This window comes from Pagrus major, chromosome 19, assembly GCF_040436345.1.
Source record: "Pagrus major chromosome 19, Pma_NU_1.0".
Classification (NCBI taxonomy): domain Eukaryota; kingdom Metazoa; phylum Chordata; class Actinopteri; order Spariformes; family Sparidae; genus Pagrus; species Pagrus major.
Genome location: NC_133233.1, coordinates 10,841,187 through 10,853,546, shown reverse-complemented (window position 1 = coordinate 10,853,546; position 12,360 = coordinate 10,841,187). Strand labels below are relative to the sequence as shown.

Sequence of the window (12,360 nt, the reverse complement as noted above, 5' to 3'; positions counted from 1 at the left end):
TTAATCCCTCTCCATACATGGGGATGAGAGGATAGTCAGGACAGTAACATTTTAATTTGGAGATGGTACAGTAGAAACATTGTTTTAATGTTTTCAGAGCTTTACAGGAAAATCTTCCTCTAAGCTTCTGCCACACAACAAAGCTATTCCTTTGATTTTGAATTACAGTAAAAGCCTTCTTCCTGTATCTGACATAGAAGACGATTAAATTTTGTCATGCTGACCTTACATCGCCCTCTAACTTTATTTAAAGGAGCCTGGCACAACCCTGGAGGCCAGTTAAGGCGATAGTTCAATTATTTTTTGTATCTGAGGTTTGGGCATCAAAAGCCTATTTGCAATGATTTGATTAATGTCCTATGTGTGTCACACTGACCTAAGAAAACTCATGAGTGATCCGTGTCTCACAGATTCTTCTCATATTTTGAACACAATTATTGCTACATATGTCTTTCTCTATTGGCTGCCTCCTTACTCGACCTTCTATAACTAGGTCAACACCTGACTGTGAAGCATAAATACATTCAGGCCCACATGTTGCCCCTACCCATCAGCCCCAAATGTCCAATATAATCCCCCCACCTTTGATCATGATTTCCTCCTAATCCGGTTGAAAGTGTTAGGTGAAGACAGCCAGAGGCAATATGTCTGCTAAGGGAGGATACCTGCTTCCTCTTGTGGAGAAACGGCGTTAATTACCTCTATTCGTACGCTGAAACTAACCTGAGTGACCAAAGTAAAAGTTAAATCTCTGATTGGATGAATCAGCAGCACAGACCTGTTGAGTTCTTATTGATCTCATTGAGCTGGGAGACACAGCTGGGGAGGCGGTGGATGCTTGGGCTGCATCCTTTCTATTCAAACTTCATTATAGCTGATTAAAGTGACTTTGCGACGGCGCATCATCTGGTCACATTAGATGAGTGGATTAGCAGAAAGGAGGGACTTTTTTTTTTTTACATAGACTGTGCTTTTAATCCTCACACCATACATTTTGCATGCAGAAACTCCCTTACACACAAACACACACACACACACACACACACACACACACACACACACACACATCACATAACCACAATCACCTGCAACCACTTGCAAAGATGTGACCTTTTGTTCTTTGCTGGTTAAGCTGATAAAAGACAATGGACAATGACAATGACATTAGAAGTAATTTCAAAATACTTCATGAAATGTGCTTGGAGCCTTAAACCAGCATTAATAGATGTCATTGACTTGTACCTCCAGTAAAATGTGACAGGATGAGCGGGTATAGATAATGGACAGATGGACCTATCATTCCCATTCAAGTGTATTCTATTCTAAAATATCTGGGATACTTCATATTTACATTTGCAGCACAAGTGAAAATTAGTTTGAGATATTTCTCCCATTACGCGTGTTTTTCTTCCTGCTGCTTCTGGTTCTTTTCTTTTCTAAACCTTTCCTTTGCCGGTCCCACATGCCGTATAAATTTATCAAGTACGTGTGTGAGCTGCAGTAGACTCACCCTTCCTCTCAAACTCCCTGCTGTCAGAGAGCCCTGCCTCTGGCTCCTTCTTAGCACCTCCATGACTCTCTGCAGACAACAGAGCCTGTATTAATCAAACAAAAGGAAATCAATCCTGATATTAAATTCACAGGCTGACTCATATTTAGTGACGCCTGTTTGGTTAAAAACAAAACTTTTTGACCAATTTTGTTAAACTAATGTATCTTCTACCCTACATTGTCTGATATGATGCTCATCATCTTTGATCCCACCACCAGGCAGATGAAGCTCTGTCTCCCAGATGTAAGTTTTACTTCAAAACAGCTGCTGACTCTATGTCTTAAACACCCATCGGTCCAAGAACCTCATATAGAACTGCTGACACTGCACTACAGAACTACGGGACGTGCCCCTTCAATCAGGTTATCCAGCTATTGGTCGTTTTAACTGGCTTCACAGTCTCCACAGACAGAATTGCAACATTAACTTTACCCATCTCACAACATGGTTGCTATTGATTGCCTTAATTGGTTGCAGAATGGCTCAGTCTTCTAGAAGTGATGGCAATTATGTCAAAGATAATAGTATTTAAACCAATTAGACTGAACATGCCATAGATGCAAACATTCAACTTGAAAGCATGAGGTCAAAGCTTAAAAAATATTGATTTTTAAAATCTTGAGAGTAGAAAAAACTCCATTAACCAAATTATATTCACATCTAGAGTGCAATTCCTTAAACTCCCATTTATTCTAAACCATTGTGGCAGAAGAAAGTGAGAAGAAAGGAGTTAATAATGATGCTGAGAAGATGACAGAGCTACTTAGATTAGCTACTATTATATTGTTTCATAACATATGTTTGACCCTTCATGAAAAAGCAAAGTAGCTGAAATGTTTTATAATTGTACACCTGAAAAAAAGGCTGTTTTTTTTTTGTTTCATATTTACCTGGATAACATTAAAAATACCTTTTAACGTGATCTATCACAGCTCCAAAATATTTTAACGTCCGATTGTCTGAAGAATTTCACAAGCTTTTCAACCCCATTCTGGGCAAATCACTTACACTTTTTTGCATATAAAAGTGGTCAAAGATATATACTATCAGTGCTATTTCCATATCCAAAATGTAAATTCCATTTGGTGATCTTTGTTAGATCCCAAGTATACCCCTGTCCAGGAGGTACTGGACCAGCTCTCCGTTATAAGGGTTAGGTCCCTAAACCTACAAGGTGTTTCTTAAAAGTGGAATTAAATAGGGACTGCTTAAGCTGGTAGCGAGGAGACTCGCCTAGCTTCTCACTGCCTACGTCCGAACGTCTACCCTGCTTCAGCTGGCTTGGCACCTGACTTGAATAGCCCTTGAGTCAGATACGGCCACCAGCCATGGCCATTAACGACAGCTCTCTCTCGTCAGAAATCAACCTGTATATTTGTCAGTTGATAATAGCAATTTTTTAATCAGTTCCGGAATTGGGATCTCTGCAATAATCAGTTGAACTTTTTGACATTTCTGCTGCAATGAGACACCAGTAAGTGCTTTAAGAGCACTTAAAACATTGTGACATTTGACTGATGAGGAGGAACTGTCCATTGTTGCACATACATTTTAAGAGGATTTGTGTGGTAGCTTGTGTGCAGCAGCCATTCACTGAATGGGATTTCTGCAGCGTTTTTGTATGACTGTGATCTCTGCCCTCTGAAGCTGGCTTGCTGTCTTCTCTCATAGCATCACTTCAGGACCTTGCAACAAGCCAAACAGATCAAAAAGAATGGCATCAAAGAGAACGTTTCCATCCATGGTCAGTCAATAAACTTCAGCAGGTCCATGCCCAGAACACACCCATCGAAACACCATAGCCTATGTAAGACTGTATGGCTACATGACAAAACAAAATGTACTTCTTCGTGCTGCTTTTACTTTAAAGACAAGCAACTACTTTGTTTTATTTCTTGTAACAAACAGTCATGCAGCCTCTCCTTCTGTTTGGTACTATCTCCCAATTCTAATTATCCAAATCAACCTCCTGACATTCTCAAACACAATGTTCACTTCCAGTTTACTTATCATTCTGTTCAATGCCCTTCCTAAGTGCCCTGGCCAGCCCATATAGAAGAAGTCTTTACAGGGTAATCCCTGTTTACACAATACGCCTGATGTGCTTTATAAGGAATGCTCAAACAACAGCTGTGCCAGATACCTGTCATTTAAGGTTTATTGGAGAATAGCAGCTGCCTAGCCAGTGCTGGATATGCTGAGAAGGATGGGGTAGAGGGTCATACTTGGTCAGATTGGTAAGATGTGTGGTGATACCCACTTTAAGAAAGGTCAGTTGTCAGTTGAGAGATAAGCTGGCAGAAAAGAACATCAAAGCCAAACACAGCAACTGAAACATCCATAGAGTGTCAACGCAGGAAAGTGGGAACAAAAAGTATAAATGCCTTTTTTACAAAAAACATTTGGAATTTCTGTTATTTCTTTATCAATCCAATACAGGTATGATAAACACAAAATGTAAGAGCTCATGTAGTTTAAAAAAATAATAATTACATAATAATTAAAAAATAATTAAATGTCAATTTAATCCATTTAATAGCTTTGCATATAAAACAGCATGCTATATTGACTGTCTTTTTATATAACATAGGATTTAATCTAATTAAACTTAATATCTAATCAAATACTGTAGAGTTCTACAATCATTATGCTTGGCAGACTTCTGGCTCCATACTGCACCGCATTTAAATATAATGCAAAATAATTTAATGAAAAACATTTTTGGATGTCGTAAACTAGAATGCCCAATACTTCCATATTTTCCTGGTGGCAGTGGTCACTACTGCTGAGCTCTGTAATGCGTCTGGACCCTGGTAGACCTGTTTCCACCTTTAGATCAGTATGTACCATTAGCCCATTTGTGTCTACCTGCCACGGTCTAATTTGTCCCACCATACTTTCATAATGGACTGAAAATATTTTTACACTTCTCATAATAACAGAAATTATCTCTAACTTTGAGTTTTGAGCCCCACCTACCCCACTGCAGTTAACCACTCGTCCAAACAAAATTGTATCATTATCATTGCATAACAACAAACATAACATTACTACAGAAGTTATAATGGACAATTATCAATATCAGCTAAGTTAGCTAAGTAACATCTGTTGTGACAACATATATGTATAATTTTTTATTTATTTAGACATTTATTGAGCAGGGACAAATACATTGTACATTGTTTCATATAAAATATAAAATAGATGCCATGCATACAGGTTTCTAGTCAAGACTCATTTGCAACCCCTGTCCCTGGTTAGGCCTTTACTAAAAGTTACACACTTATAAGAATACAGAACACATCAAATACAGGAGACATAAGGACAAAAACAAGGACAACGATTAATGTGTGTATGCGCATGCATGTGCATGTGCGGGTCAATGTTCACAGAGTTTATTCAGTTTCAGCCATTGTTCTACTTGTGTGTTAAAAACCTTGAATTCTGTCAATGTTTTAATTTCTGATGGTAATGTATTCCACAGTTTGGTGCCTATCACCGCAAAGGATGATTGTCCGAATGTGGTTTTGCGTTTCGCTATACTACAATTTCCGCTCGTTGCACCCCTAGTTCTAATTCTACTGTTCTGTTTGTTTATCAATTGGCAGAGTATTTCTGGAGCAAGGTTGTTCACACACTTAAAAATTAGTTTTAAAAATGAAAAATTCACAAAGCTGTCAAAACCCAGTAAATTGTGTTTCTTGAGAATTTGGCAATGATGCCATCTAGCAGGTTTCTGATCCATTATTTTCAGTGCCTGTTTGTATAACGATTTTATTGGTGTCGTTGTTTGGTTGGCTTGACCCCAGACGGTTATACAGTATGACAAATGTGAATCTAAAATAACACCTAAAAATTTGAACTCATCTACTACTCTATCTCTATCTCATCAATCTTTACTCTGGAATATTCTTTGGCTTTTCTTTTAATTGAAAAGCACATTGATACTGTCTTTTTATAATTTAGAGTCAAATGATTGTTTCTGAGCCACTGGGATACACCAGACATCTCTTCTGATAGAGTTTTGGCTGCCAACTGAGGAGTTTTTGCAGATGCAAATACCACGGGGTCGTCCGCATACATTTGGCATCTGGCTCTTTTACAACTATCTGGTAAATCATTAATATATAAGCTAAAAAGTAAAGGGCAATACATAAATGTATTGTTACATCTCGTTAGCAATGTTAGCTAATTATCTTATAGCTAACTTTATAGCCAAGCAGCTCTGACAACATAACTTTTTTCAGCTTCTAAGGAGCAAGTTGTATCAGGACGTAAACTCATTGCTTCATTATGTTTAAATTGTTACTACAGCACTTTTTTTTTGAGAAGAACACAAAGTTCTTCATCAATATACAGTAGCTTCTCAATTTGGCTCTTGAAGACCCCCAGATTGATGCATTCATCTTTAAAATGTACAAAATTTTATATGATTTTGTCATTGGCTTTCGCATTTCCTCAAGACATTTAACAAAGAAATAACATAAACAACTAGGTAATGTATTTGTCATTATACAAGACAGCGTAATAAAGAGAGAGTTTTTAGTTCCTACAGGCTACACAAACAAGGGACATACAGTTATCTACATACATGTATACATACATCTTGCTTCTGGGTGAATGTAAACAGCAGCAACAAGATGGTGAAGATCTGATATGATCGGCAGATTCTTATTAAAACTTTGAGATCAGGTAAACACTGCCCATCATCTTCGACTGCGCATGAGCTCATCCTCCCTTCACTCTGTCAGCTCAGAACATGGTTCTGCCTGTCGCTTGTAATAGCGGGTCCAGGATATTGTGGTGAAGACAGGTCTCTGTAAAGATGTTGGCGCAGCAGTCCATTTCACCCATGTCATTTTCCTGCTACTGGACATTAGACAGGCGCAGTCTTAAATCCAAGATGGATTAGCAAAGCCATCATGACACTCTTCCGCTCCTCCCTGGGTCATTCTGGCTGGTCATTGCTGATTAATGTACAGTATTTTGGTCACACTGTAGGTAATGTATGTTTCAGTGATAAAGTCAAAATAATCACAAAAATGTAGCAATTTGTAGGTGCTAACAGTACTGCCTCTGTATGCGCTGCCGTTGCTTAATAACAAAAATACAGGAGCTCAGTGACCATAAGGGAGTCACAATAATACCTGCATGTTGTCTCGAAAAGTGTTTTCTAATTGGATATGTGACTGTAAATCCTTCAGCTGAATTGATAGATGCCGTTAATCACTGCTTCACACTGCAGCAACCACATAGAAAATATTGAAACACTTTCCACTGCTGCTTATTGCTCACAAGACCTGTTGCCAAATGTCAGTATATAAATAGTGCTTGAAGACTCACTAACTCTATCAAGTGTAATTTCAGCAAGAGCCTTTTTTTCCTCTTCCTTGTGCTCAGAGAGGTTGCGACACTTAACGCCACTGCCTCAAAACAGTGACTGGTTCTTGTTAAGCGGCATAAGAGATGCAATAGATGGCCTTGCAAAATAAGAATTCATTAAAGTTTCTTGCTATGTCTCCCTTGAGGTTCGTCTTTGTCCTGGCCCTACCGCATCTCATTTCAACCTCTGTCAGGATGTGCGGGGCATCGTTTTATCATTCTCTCATCATTTGCCACGGACCACTTTGAATTCTCATCTCCCCTCATTGTGTTTCAGGAAGCACAATTATAACACAGAAAAAGTGATGCAATATTACTAGAATCCTTCTCAAGGACTTTCTTATCTGCCCTTACTTCCTCCTTATAACACTGACTTATTTTCTCTCCTTCCATACAAAAGCCCCACACATGGATACGAGAACAATGTGTGAAACAATATTCGGAGCACTCCCCATTACTTTAGTATAGCTGCAGGTTCCCAGAACGGTTCCACTGGTGAATCAGGTCAACCTCTTTTACCCAACCAGCCATCCTGTGACATTTCCCTGCCTTACTAATGAGACAGGCTTGGCGAGGAAGGCCTGTGCTGAGACCAGCAACCTGGCAGAGTTTGGCCCCAAGGGCCTCTCACTGGGCCCTGATTCCCATTTACCCTTGTGAAATATTCTGCCTCTGTTTTATTACATAAAGCAAAGAGTATGCTGTGCACTCGCAGCAGGTTGCTGGCACTGTAGTTAAAAAATTAAAAACAAAAAAGATTCTGTTAGATTGTAATTGGTGTTATCAAAAGACAAAGTTGGTACTGCTGCTCTTTTCATGTTTACCTTTATTTCAAAATGTAATAAGTAGAATGTTTGAAGTCAATGTCCCCCACAACAGACAGTTGTCATCCAGACCTATAAATTCCAGGATTTCTCCACATTTAAAGCATTTTGATTGACAGCCCTTTACTCCCTTATTTAAAGTCGAGTATTTTAATATCTGAGACATCTCTCTGGTGTAACTGCTCTTGGCTCAGAGAACTCTGCGAGAGCTGGCGGTTAGCATATTTCTGAATAGGGGAGTGATAATAGTGGCTAAATCAATCTGTGGGATTGAAAAGAAGAAGAGCTGAAAGGGAAAGCTGCTGAACTACGATGTATTCATTATCGTGACAGTACAGAGGTGTGGCCCATGGAGGTCTATTAAAATGCTTTGGCTAAACCTGACCCTCAGTATGATTACTACAGTACAAGTAGACACACAATGTAATGTCACAATAAATATGAATGGATTTTGAACAGTGTTTGGTCGTCTTTACTTGGCGACACCCCAGCAGCATTTTCCATCAACACAAAATTCCTATTTAAGGGAATGCATCTTAGTAATGTCTTTGGTTGCATTAGCCTGGTTTCCACCACGTGTGTATTTATCTGTGCATATGTCTTGAAAATACAGCAACCAATTTCAAAAGATGGTGTTTAATGTTAAACCTATGATCTTGCGAAGGGACTGCCTGATATGTTTTTCTCAGGGCTGATACCAATTACAGATGAAACCTCCAAAAAACCAAACCAGTGTCAATAAGTCGATAGTCAATAAGTTGATAGTCAGTAAGTCAAAAGTCAATAAAACCTGCAATGGAAAGTAACTAAGTCAAACGTGCTTGGGCACGGTACGGATTGCCTAGTGTGAGTGCACCCTAAGTGCAATTTTCCAAAGTACTGTACTTACTTACTGCACTAAGGCAAAAAAAGATAGTTGACAGTTGAGTCTCATTCCCAGGTCATGTTTTGGGTTAGAATTTTGAGGTGAACACTGACCCAAAGCATCGTTTCTTCTTCTGTTGAGTGAGGAGGAGGAGAACAAGATCATCATCACTGGATGATGTTAAACAAGATGCTGAACAAATGTTGCAAATTCATATTGCTGCCTGTATAAATCATTTTTTAATGTGAAATATATTTGCAGACAAGTATTTCACATTTTCATGTTACTCATTTGTCATGTCCCTGGTGTATAAAGGCATTTAGTCTGATAAAAAAGAGTTACTCTGTTCTCAGGTTGCCATGACCTGTCTGCTACTGATTCCACTCAGTCATCAGAACATTTTGTTATGTCTAAAAACATTTCCGCACCCTGATGGTTCTGACATGGCCCGCTCAGGGCAACACATTTTCCCTGGACACAGTGCAGCCACAGGGAGCCATTCAGAAGTTCATGGGCCCTCTCTTTCACCTATGTGTGTTGATAGCTCGCAGTGTGACCAACAGGTTTTAATCCACGGTGTTCTCTCAGACCAGCAAGAGTTGCGGGAATTGTTGTGATTCTGATAGAATTACAGGTGGGTAGGTAGTGACCTCTACCATGCACTTAGACTATTCTACCACCTCGGAGGGGGCATGTTCACAGGATGAAAAGAGAGAACAGCCCATGGCACTCAAGCAGCAGGATACTTTGGAATTGAAGCTGTGGATATAAAGGCCATGATTGATTTTTCAGCACCCTTTCTGTAAGTTTTTACTTCTCATCTCACTTCACCGTTTTGTGGCGGATTTGTTTAAACAGCAGTGGCTTGTTCTTCAACAATTGATAATGTTTTCAGAAGCAAAGTGAATAAATGTGCATGACTATGTGTGTGGTCAGTGGTTGGCAGGGGGTATCACAGGGGTGGCAGGATGTTTTTAGAAGTACTTTACGTGAAATCAAGATGTGGCACTTTTAAGTATGCAAATGCTGTGGCTAGCAATTTGTGACTTGTCTTTGCATAGTTTTATCAGCTCGGCTTTCTTCCCCAACAAACCTTTTACTTTTTCTACATACTTACACCATCTATTGAATTCTAAAGACTTATGTCTCAGATCAGCTGATGATAGTAAAGTGATTTTCTGTTCAATAGATCAGTCATAGGTCAAGCTGTCATCTGAATTTGTCTGAGATGATTTGCCTGTCACAGACAAATTCTTTTGATCTGAGTATAAAACCTTTAAGACGGTACAGAATCTGCACCAGTGCCTGTCAGGATGGGTCCTCTAGCTCAAACAGTTCAGAGGCATGTTCACCTCTTCATCAGCTTTTCCAGACACTACCACAAATTTTTAACATGATTAATTTTGTCGTAGCTAAAACTGAATGCGCTTGTAGTTGGGCCACCTCGGAGTCTGAGACAGAAAAGAGTAGGGCACAATGAGAGTGCAGCAGAAGTAAAGGCAGGAAGAGGGAGGCAACTGATACACACACTGAATTATATCATATATGCAAGGAGTCAAGAAAAGAGCTTCGTGGGGAATACAAATGCAGCAAAGACATGCATACAAACCATCCCAACCAGTGATGGGAGAGGAAGAATGAGACAGACAGACGGACAGCAGCAGATGCCTGTGCTACGAAGAGAGTTCAACATACCCAGGTTATCTTTCTGCTATCTGGCTTCACTAACCTTAACAATCACAATCATGCTAAGCAGTCACAAAGACGAGGTTATGAACTCGATAACTCAACCCAGGTTTTCAAATCCTGCTTTGTAGTACAGGCATCTGGGTGCAGCAGGTGGAGGTGAGATGGTGTTGAGATATATGATGTCAGCAGTGCATGAGGTAGATGCAGTGAAAAATAGATCTCAAAATTTCAGTTGCAGCCTCTTCCATGAGTGTGTCCCCATTTTGTTGTACGCATGCACAACACTTTTTGGTGAGTAACTCTGAATGTAAACACAACATTTGTTTCTTTACAAGAAACCTACACAGGGCACCTTCAAGTATGTTGCTCTGTAGATATTTGTGAGGTGCATTCACCATGTCTGATGGTATTGATATTCCTGTGGATCTTATGGCTCATGTAAATCCATTCTGTTCTACTTTTACACCTGCTTGTTTGTTTTATACATAAACCGCATATGTCTGGGGAGGAATGCATCACATTTGGACCTGAAAAACAGCTGCAATCAGCGCCACAATGATGTAACATCATCAATTCATTCAAATAGCCCTAAGTTTCTGGAAGCTTTTATTCTCATCCACCGAAACCATTGCATTCAGAGACTGTGCAATATGTATTATAAAAAGATACTTATTGACCTCTTAGCTTACCACTATGAGCACACACAAGTGCACAAACTTCCAAAAATTGTCATAATTTACTCAAACCACTTTGTTGTGTCCTGTTACTCCTTACAGGGTTACAATACACACCTGGTTTCACTATGAGTCAACGAGCCTGACAGTAAACCTGACAGATATTCAAGCTTCACCAGAGTCAGTCTTTCTTTACAACAGTTCACACCATGGTGTTACTCTTGTGCTGTGTGATTCGGTCACGGTTTGGTTAGGTTTAGGCACAAAAACTACCTGGTTAGGTTTAGGAAAAGATCATACTACATACTACAAAAGTCACTTGGGTAAGTTACATTACTAAATTTGCGTATGTGCCATTACTTGAAAACAAATCAATCTTGACTCTTGGTCACACTCAGGATGTTAACTGTGGTCTCTTAGGTGAGAGTCCAGTATATGACCCATCCAACCACTCCACTACTCAGACTTTTCTCGCTCTTTACATTACTACACTAGAAGGGTGCTTCATAAAGTGACACTGGAGGGGTAACTACAGCGTCAGAAGTGGAGGACTTCTGACCAGGCTCTGTATTAGATGCATTGGGAATGAGAACAGGCTGCTATATCAGTGTGTCAGAAGGAGATGTGTAACTTCTTTCTTTCCAACAAACCTGATTATCAAATGCTCACTCTTGTGTACCTGGTTTGTGAGTTTGTCTCTAGTTTTCATCGGCTATTAGGTTTCTTCAAGTGGGGATTCATAATGTGTGATAGTGTTCATGTGCCACATTTAGATTGTTGTGCATCCCTTCTTCTGTAAAATCAGTAAAAGTGAACTGCTGTCACACACAGTGCTACAGTGTACTTCATCTGGTTTCGTTTGTCAAATAGCTTTTAAAATAGCTTTTAGGAAAGAGTGCTGATGTGTCCAATATCATGGAGGACTTTCACAGATTGTAAATTTTCCATCCATTATTTGATAATATGAAGAAATACCTTATCAGTTATGTCAAACTCCTTCCAGTTCTGTCTCACATTTTCTTTCTTCCCAGTCAGCTTTCTTAAATCATCTTTAATCATCAACATGCATTCATACGTCAGATATTCAATTATTTAATGGCTTGTGGAAATGGATGACAATTAAGTCTATAAATCCTGTGTGATAAGTTAGGTTGCTGTGGTTATAAATGATAAACCAAAAGCAGGTTCCAACAAAGGAGCAGCAACAGGAAATGACAGTGTAAATGCCTTTTCACTACCGTTGGAATTTTTGTACTGTGAAATCTTTGCAATTAAAGAACACATTTTTCAAAACTAGTTGTTTATTTAAGTATTGTTTTATTAAACTGAAAGTCATCACAAACTGCAGTTTCACCTTTATCTAACTATGATTAG

General features: G+C 39.2%; 1 long non-coding RNA gene across 2 annotated transcripts in view; it reads right to left on the bottom strand.

The window, feature by feature from the left end:
• Positions 1–1,531: 1,531 nt before the first annotated feature.
• The window catches only part of LOC141014653 (uncharacterized), a 75,610-nt gene continuing 64,781 nt past the window's right edge, over positions 1,532–12,360 (bottom strand). For both annotated transcript variants that reach the window (XR_012180507.1, XR_012180506.1), the window contains one exon: positions 1,532–1,595. This is a non-coding gene — a long non-coding RNA (uncharacterized lncRNA). The remainder of the gene's footprint in view (positions 1,596–12,360) is intronic.